Genomic DNA, 9,463 nt, shown 5'->3' on the forward strand with positions numbered 1-9,463 from the left:
CAAAATGACAAGATGATATAAGACAAAACATGACAGTTTTTCAGTCTCTCGTCTCAGCTGTGATGCACCTGTACCGACCTTTCCTTCTGGAATAAAGCGGGTGAACACGCAGTGGCTCGGGTGGTTGATGTCCTTGATGATCTTTTTGGCCTTCCTGTGACATCGGGTGCTGTCGGTGTCATGGAGGTTAGGTAGTTTGCCCCTGGTGATGCATTGTGCAGACCGCACCATCCTCTGGATAGCCCTACGGTTGTAATACAGCCTGACAGGATGCTCTCGATTGTGCATCTGTAAAAGTTTGTCAGGGTTTTAGGTGACAAGACAAATTTCTTCAGCCTCCTGAGGTTGAAGAGGTGCCGTTGCGCCTTCTTCACCACACTGTCTGTTTGTCTGTGATGTGTACGCCGAGGAACTTAAAACTGTCCACCTCCACTATTGTCCCCTCAATGTGTGTTATTTTCCTGACACCACACTCCCAGAGCCCTCACCTTCTCCTTCTAGGCAGTCTCGTCGTTGTTGGTAATCAAGCCCACTACTGTTGTGTCGTCTGCAATCTTGATGATGGAGTTGGAGGCGTGCATGGCCACGCAGTCGTGGGTGAACAGGGAGTACAGGAGAGGGCTGAGCATGCACCCTTGTGGGGCCCCAGTGTTGAGGGTCAGTGAAGTGGAGATGTTGTTTCCTTCCGTCACCACCTGTGGGGCAGCCTGTCAGAAATTCCAAGACCCAGTTGCACAGGGTGGGGTGGGGAACCAGGGCCTCAAGCTTAATGATGAGCTTGGAGGGCACTATAGTATTGAATGCTGAGCTGTAGTCAATGAACAGCATTCTTACACAGGTACTCTTTTGTCCAGATGGGATAGTGCATTGTGCAGTGGTGGCGATTGCATCGTCTGTGGATCTATTGCGGCGGTATGCAAACTGAAGTGGGTCTAGGGTGTCAGGTAAGGTGCAGGTGATATGATCCTTGACTAGTCTCTCAAAACACTTCCTGACGACAGAAGTGAGTGCTACGGGGCGGTATCGTTGCCTTCTTGGGTACAGGAACAATGGTAGCCATCTTGTGGGGACAACAGACTGGGATAGGGAGCGATTAGGAGTGTGGGGGGGCACAGTCCTTGTTAGCGGGCCGCGACGGTGGCACTGTATTATCCTCAAAGTGGGCAAAGAAGGTTTTTAGTTTGTCTGGAAGCGTGACATCGGTGTCCGTGAAGTAGCTGGTTTTCTATTGGTAGTCTGTGATTTCCTGTAGACCCTGCCACATACGTCTTGTGTCTGAGCCATTGAATTGCGACTCCACCTTGTCCCTGTACTGACATTTAGCTTGTTTGATTGCCTTGCGGAGGGAATAACTACACTGTTTATATTCAGTCATATTCCCAGACCTCTTTCCATGGTTAAATGCGGTGGTTCGCTTTCAGTTTTGCGCGAATGTCGCCATCCATCCACAGTTTCTGGTTAGGGTAGGTTTTAATAGTCACAGTGAGTACAATATCTCCAATGCACTTCTTTATAAACGCACTCACCGAGTCAACATATAGGTCAATGTTGTTCTCTGAGGCTGACCGGAACATATTCCAGTCCGCATGATCAAAACAATCTTGAAGCGTGGCTTCCGATTGGTCGGACCAGCGTTGAATGGTTCTCGTCACTAGTACATCCTATTTGAGTTTCTTCCTATAAGAAGGTAGGAGCAAGATGGCGTCGTGGGCGGATTTGCCAAAGGGAGGGCTTTGGATGCATCGCGGAAGTTAGAGTAGCAGTGGACGAGGGTATTTCCCATGCGCGTAGCGCAATCAATATGCTGTTAGAATTTAGGTAGCCTTGTTCTCAAATTTGCTTTGTTATAAAATCCCCAGCCACAATAAATGCAGCCTCAGGATGTATGGTTTGCAGTTCGCATATAGTCCAGCGAAGTTCCTTGATGGCCGTCTTCGTGTCCGCTTGAGGGGGAATATACACAGAAGTGACTATAACTGACGAGAATTCTCTTGGTAGGTAAAATGGCCCGTATTTGATTATAAGGAATTCTAGGTAGGGTGATCAGAAGGACTTGAGTTCCTGTATGTTGTTATGATTACACAATGAGTCATTGTTACACAATGATTATGTTACAATCTCTGATGTCTCTCTGGAAGGCAACACTTGCAACCCTTGCTCGATGTGCACTTGTAAGGAGCCTGGCCAGGTGGCCGGTTCGTCTGCCCCTTCTGCGGCACCGTTGTTTTGGGTCGACTACTGGGATTAGATCCAATGTCCAGGGTGGAGGTCCAATCAAAGGATCCTCTTTGGGAAAGTCGTATTCCTGGTCGTAATGTTGGTAAATTGACGTTGCTCTTGTATCCAATAGTTCTTCCCTGCTGTATGTAATAAGACTTGTAAGAAATAACACATGAAAAAAACGAAATACTGCATAGTTTCCTAAGAACACGAAGTGAGGCGAGTTCATCCCTTTGTGTAGTGGGAGGAGAGGGGATGAGGTGGTTATGGGGAGGAGAGGGGATGAGGTGGTTATGGGGAGGAGAGGGGATGAGGTGGTTATGGGGAGGAGAGGGGATGAGGTGGTTATGGGGAGGAGAGGGGGATGAGGTGGTTATGGGGAGGAGAGGGATGAGGTGGTTATGGGGAGGAGAGGGGATGAGGTGGTTATGGGGAGGAGAGGGAGATGAGGTGGTTATGGGGAGGAGAGGGGGATGAGGTGGTGATGGGGAGGAGAGGGGGATGAGGTGGTGATGGGGAGGAGAGGGGGATGAGGTGATTATGGGGAGGAGAGGGGGATGAGGTGGTTATGGGGAGGAGAGGGGATGAGGTGGTTATGGGGAGGAGAGGGGATGAGGTGGTTATGGGGAGGAGAGGGGATGAGGTGGTTATGGGGGAGGAGAGGGGATGAGGTGGTTATGGGGAGGAGAGGGGGATGAGGTGGTTATGGGGAGGAGAGGGGATGAGGTGGTTATGGGGAGGAGAGGGAGATGAGGTGGTTATGGGGAGGAGAGGGGATGAGGTGGTTATGGGGAGGAGAGGGGGATGAGGTGGTTATGGGGAGGAGAGGGGATGAGGTGGTTATGGGGAGGAGAGGGGATGAGGTGGTTATGGGGAGGAGAGGGGATGAGGTGGTTATGGGGAGGAGAGGGGATGAGGTGGTTATGGGGAGGAGAGGGGATGAGGTGGTTATGGGGAGGAGAGGGGATGAGGTGGTTATGGGGAGGAGAGGGGATGAGGTGGTTATGGGGAGGAGAGGGAGATGAGGTGGTTATGGGGAGGAGAGGGGGATGAGGTGGTGATGGGGAGGAGAGGGGGATGAGGTGGTGATGGGGAGGAGAGGGGGATGAGGTGATTATGGGGAGGAGAGGGGGATGAGGTGGTTATGGGGAGGAGAGGGGATGAGGTGGTTATGGGGAGGAGAGGGGATGAGGTGGTTATGGGGAGGAGAGGGATGAGGTGGTTATGGGGAGGAGAGGGAGATGAGGTGGTTATGGGGAGGAGAGGGGGATGAGGTGGTGATGGGGAGGAGAGGGGGATGAGGTGGTGATGGGGAGGAGAGGGGGATGAGGTGATTATGGGGAGGAGAGGGGATGAGGTGGTGATGGGGAGGAGAGGGGGGATGAGGTGGTTATGGGGAGGAGAGGGGGATGAGGTGGTGATGGGGAGGAGAGGGGATGAGGTGGTTATGGGGAGGAGAGGGGGATGAGGTGGTTATGGGGAGGAGAGGGGGATGAGGTGGTGATGGGGAGGAGAGGGGGGATGAGGTGGTGATGGGGAGGAGAGGGGGATGAGGTGATTATGGGGAGGAGAGGGGGATGAGGTGGTGATGGGGAGGAGAGGGGGATGAGGTGGTTATGGGGAGGAGAGGGGGATGAGGTGGTGATGGGGAGGAGAGGGGGATGAGGTGGTGATGGGGAGGAGAGGGGATGAGGTGTTGATGGGGAGGAGAGGGGGATGAGGTGGTTATGGGGAGGAGAGGGGGATGAGGTGGTAATGGGGAGGAGAGAGGGATGAGGTGGTGATGGGGAGGAGAGGGGATGAGGTGGTGATGGGGAGGAGAGGGGGATGAGGTGGTGATGGGGAGGAGAGGGGGGATGAGGTGGTGATGGGGAGGAGAGGGGATGAGGTGGTGATGGGGAGGAGAGGGGATGAGGTGGTGATGGGGAGGAGAGGGGGATGAGGTGGTGATGGGGAGGAGAGGGGGATGAGGTGGTGATGGGGAGGAGAGGGGGATGAGGTGGTGATGGGGAGGAGAGGGGATGAGGTGGTGATGGGGAGGAGAGGGGGATGAGGTGGTGATGGGGAGGAGAGGGGGGTGAGGTGGTAATGGGGAGGAGAGGGGGATGAGGTGGTTATGGGGAGGAGAGGGGGATGAGGTGGTAATGGGGAGGAGAGGGGGATGAGGTGGTAATGGGGAGGAGAGGGGGATGAGGTGGTGATGAGGGGGATGAGGTGGTGATGGGGAGGAGAGGGGGTGAGGGGGGGATGGAGAGGGAGAGAGTTGAGGGGGGATGGGGAGGAGAGGGGTGAGGTGGGGATGGGGAGGAGAGGGGGTGAGGTGGTGATGGGGAGGAGAGGGGGATGAGGTGGTTATGGGGAGGAGAGGGGGATGAGGTGGTGATGGGGAGGAGAGGGGGATGAGGTGGTGATGGGGAGGAGAGGGGGATGAGGTGGTTATGGGGAGGAGAGGGGATGAGGTGGTTATGGGGAGGAGAGGGGATGAGGTGGTTATGGGGAGGAGAGGGGATGAGGTGGTTATGGGGAGGAGAGGGGGATGAGGTGGTTATGGGGAGGAGAGGGGGATGAGGTGGTGATGGGGAGGAGAGGGGGATGAGGTGGTGATGGGGAGGAGAGGGGATGAGGTGGTTATGGGGAGGAGAGGGGGATGAGGTGGTTATGGGGAGGAGAGGGGATGAGGTGGTTATGGGGAGGAGAGGGGATGAGGTGGTTATGGGGAGGAGAGGGAGATGAGGTGGTTATGGGGAGGAGAGGGGGATGAGGTGGTGATGGGGAGGAGAGGGGGATGAGGTGGTGATGGGGAGGAGAGGGGGATGAGGTGATTATGGGGAGGAGAGGGGGATGAGGTGGTTATGGGGAGGAGAGGGGGATGAGGTGGTTATGGGGAGGAGAGGGATGAGGTGGTTATGGGGAGGAGAGGGGATGAGGTGGTTATGGGGAGGAGAGGGAGATGAGGTGGTTATGGGGAGGAGAGGGGGATGAGGTGGTGATGGGGAGGAGAGGGGGATGAGGTGGTGATGGGGAGGAGAGGGGGATGAGGTGATTATGGGGAGGAGAGGGGGATGAGGTGGTGATGGGGAGGAGAGGGGGATGAGGTGGTTATGGGGAGGAGAGGGGGATGAGGTGGTGATGGGGAGGAGAGGGATGAGGTGGTTATGGGGAGGAGAGGGGGATGAGGTGGTTATGGGGAGGAGAGGGGGATGAGGTGGTGATGGGGAGGAGAGGGGGATGAGGTGGTGATGGGGAGGAGAGGGGGATGAGGTGATTATGGGGAGGAGAGGGGGATGAGGTGGTGATGGGGAGGAGAGGGGGATGAGGTGGTTATGGGGAGGAGAGGGGATGAGGTGGTGATGGGGAGGAGAGGGGGATGAGGTGGTGATGGGGAGGAGAGGGGGATGAGGTGTTGATGGGGAGGAGAGGGGGATGAGGTGGTTATGGGGAGGAGAGGGGGATGAGGTGGTAATGGGGAGGAGAGGGGATGAGGTGGTGATGGGGAGGAGAGGGGATGAGGTGGTGATGGGGAGGAGAGGGGATGAGGTGGTGATGGGGAGGAGAGGGGGATGAGGTGGTGATGGGGAGGAGAGGGGATGAGGTGGTGATGGGGAGGAGAGGGGATGAGGTGGTGATGGGGAGGAGAGGGGATGAGGTGGTGATGGGGAGGAGAGGGGGATGAGGTGGTGATGGGGAGGGAGAGGGGGAGGAGGGGAGGGGGATGAGGTGGTGATGGGGAGGAGAGGGGGATGAGGTGGTGATGGGGAGGAGAGGGGATGAGGTGGTGATGGGGAGGAGAGGGGGATGAGGTGGTGATGGGGAGGAGAGGGGGGTGAGGTGGTAATGGGGAGGAGAGGGGGATGAGGTGGTTATGGGGAGGAGAGGGGGATGAGGTGGTAATGGGGAGGAGAGGGGTGATGAGGTGGTAATGGGGAGGAGAGGGGGATGAGGTGGTGATGAGGGGGATGAGGTGGTGATGGGGAGGAGAGGGGGTGAGGGGGGATGGAGAGGAGAGGAGTTGAGGGGGATGGGGAGGAGAGGGGGTGAGGTGGGGATGGGGAGGAGAGGGGGTGAGGTGGTGATGGGGAGGAGAGGGGGATGAGGTGGTTATGGGGAGGAGAGGGGATGAGGTGGTGATGGGGAGGAGAGGGGGATGAGGTGGTGATGGGGAGGAGAGGGGGATGAGGTGGTTATGGGGAGGAGAGGGGATGAGGTGGTTATGGGGAGGAGAGGGGATGAGGTGGTTATGGGGAGGAGAGGGGATGAGGTGGTTATGGGGAGGAGAGGGGGATGAGGTGGTGATGGGGAGGAGAGGGGGATGAGGTGGTGATGGGGAGGAGAGGGGGATGAGGTGGTGATGGGGAGGAGAGGGGGATGAGGTGGTGAGGAGAGGGGGATGAGGGGTGATGGGGAGGAGGGGGATGAGGTGGTGATGGGGAGGAGAGGGGATGGGGGTGATGGGGAGAGGGGGATGAGGTGGTGATGGGGAGGAGAGGGGGATGAGGTGGTGATGGGGAGGAGAGGGGATGAGGTGTTGATGGGGAGGAGAGGGGATGAGGTGGTTATGGGGAGGAGAGGGGGATGAGGTGGTGATGGGGAGGAGAGGGGGATGAGGTGGTTATGGGGAGGAGAGGGGATGGGTGGTATGGGGAGGAGAGGGGGATGAGGTGGTGATGGGGAGGAGAGGGGATGAGGTGGTGATGGGGAGGAGAGGGGATGAGGTGGTGATGGGGAGGAGAGGGGGATGAGGTGGTGATGGGGAGGAGAGGGATGAGGTGGTGATGGGGAGGAGAGGGGGATGAGGTGGTGATGGGGAGGAGAGGGGGATGAGGTGGTGATGGGGAGGAGAGGGGATGAGGTGGTGATGGGGAGGAGAGGGGGATGAGGTGGTGATGGGGAGGAGAGGGGATGAGGTGGTGATGGGGAGGAGAGGGGGATGAGGTGGTGATGGGGAGGAGAGGGGGTGAGGTGGTAATGGGGAGGAGAGGGGGATGAGGTGGTTATGGGGAGGAGAGGGGGATGAGGTGGTAATGGGGAGGAGAGGGGATGAGGTGGTAATGGGGAGGAGAGGGGATGAGGTGGTGATGAGGGGGATGAGGTGGTGATGGGGAGGAGAGGGGTGAGGGGGGATGGAGAGGAGAGAGTTGAGGGGGGATGGGGAGGAGAGGGGGATGAGGTGGGGATGGGGAGGAGAGGGGGTGAGGTGGTGATGGGGAGGAGAGGGGGATGAGGTGGTGATGGGGAGGGGAGAGGGGGATGAGGTGGTGATGGGGAGGAGAGGGGGATGAGGTGGTGATGGGGAGGAGAGGGGGTGGGGTGGTGATGGGGAGGAGAGGGGGATGAGGTGGTTATGGGGAGGAGAGGGGGATGAGGTGGTAATGGGGAGGAGGGGGATGAGGTGGTGATGGGGAGGAGAGAGGGATGAGGTGGTGATGGGGAGGAGAGGGGGATGAGGTGGTGATGGGGAGGAGAGGGGGATGAGGTGGTGATGGGGGAGAGGGGATGAGGTGGTGATGGGGAGGAGAGGGGATGAGGTGGTGATGGGGAGGAGAGGGGGAGAGGTGGTGATGGGGAGGAGAGGGGGATGAGGTGGTTATGGGGAGGAGAGGGGATGAGGTGGTAATGGGGAGGAGAGTGGGATGAGGTGGTGATGGGGAGGAGAGGGGGATGAGGTGGTAATGGGGAGGAGAGGGGGATGAGGTGGTGATGGGGAGGAGAGGGGGATGAGGTGGTGATGGGGAGGAGAGGGGGGATGAGGTGGTGATGGGGAGGAGAGGGGGATGAGGTGGTGATGGGGAGGAGAGGGGGTGAGGTGGTAATGGGGAGGAGAGGGGGATGAGGTGGTTATGGGGAGGAGAGGGGGATGAGGTGGTAATGGGGAGGAGAGGGGATGAGGTGGTAATGGGGAGGAGAGGGGGATGAGGTGGTGATGAGGGGGATGAGGTGGTGATGGGGAGGAGAGGGGGTGAGGGGGGATGGAGAGGAGAGAGTTGAGGGGGATGGGGAGGAGAGGGGGTGAGGTGGGGATGGGGAGGAGAGGGGGTGAGGTGGTGATGGGGAGGAGAGGGGGATGATGAGGTGGTGATGGGGAGGAGAGGGGGATGAGGTGGTGATGGGGAGGAGAGGGGGATGAGGTGGTGATGGGGAGGAGAGGGGGTGGGGTGGTGATGGGGAGGAGAGGGGGATGAGGTGGTTATGGGGAGGAGAGGGGATGAGGTGGTAATGGGGAGGAGAGGGGGATGAGGTGGTGATGGGGAGGAGAGAGGGATGAGGTGGTGATGGGGAGGAGAGGGGATGAGGTGGTAATGGGGAGGAGAGGGGGATGAGGTGGTGATGGGGAGGAGGGGGATGAGGTGGTGATGGGGAGGAGAGGGGGATGAGGTGGTGATGGGGGCGGAGAGGGGGGATGAGGTGGTGATGGGGAGGAGAGGGGGGATGAGGTGGTGATGGGGAGGAGAGGGGATGAGGTGGTTATGGGGAGGAGAGGGGATGAGGTGGTAATGGGGAGGAGAGGGGGATGAGGTGGTGATGGGGAGGAGAGGGGATGAGGTGGTGATGGGGAGGAGAGGGGGATGAGGTGGTGATGGGGAGGAGAGGGGATGAGGTGGTGATGGGGAGGAGAGGGGGATGAGGTGGTTATGGGGAGGAGAGGGGGATGAGGTGGTAATGGGGAGGAGAGGGGGATGAGGTGGTAATGGAGAGGAGAGGGGGATGAGGTGGTAATGGGGAGGAGAGGGGGTGAGGGGGATGGAGAGGAGAGGGTTGAGGGGGTGGGGAGGAGAGGGGTGAGAGGGGATGGAGAGGAGAGGGTTGATGGGGGATGGGGATGGGGAGGAGAGGGGGTAAGGTGGGGATGGGGAGGAGAGGGGGTGAGGTGGTGATGGGGGGAGAGGGGGTGAGGGGGGATGGGGAGGAGAGGGGGTGAAGTGGGGATGGGGAGGGGGAGGGGGGGGAGTGAGGTGGTGACGGGGAGGAGGGATTAGATGAGGGGGAGGGAAGGAGGGTTAATGGAAAAGAGAGTGACTGGGTTACAGTTGATATGAGGAATTTAAATCAATTCATTATAATTTGTGGATTTCACATGACTGAGAATAAATGCATTAGGAAAGTATTCAGACCCTCCACATTTTGTTGCCTTATTTTCAAATTGATAAAAAAAATATTTTATCCTCATCAATCTACAGACAATACCCCATATTTACAAGGTAAAAACAGACTCCTCCAAAAGCTAATTGGAGTCAGGAGTCTGCTA

This window comes from Oncorhynchus gorbuscha, linkage group LG23 (assembly GCF_021184085.1).
Source record: "Oncorhynchus gorbuscha isolate QuinsamMale2020 ecotype Even-year linkage group LG23, OgorEven_v1.0, whole genome shotgun sequence".
In the NCBI taxonomy this organism is placed as follows: domain Eukaryota; kingdom Metazoa; phylum Chordata; class Actinopteri; order Salmoniformes; family Salmonidae; genus Oncorhynchus; species Oncorhynchus gorbuscha.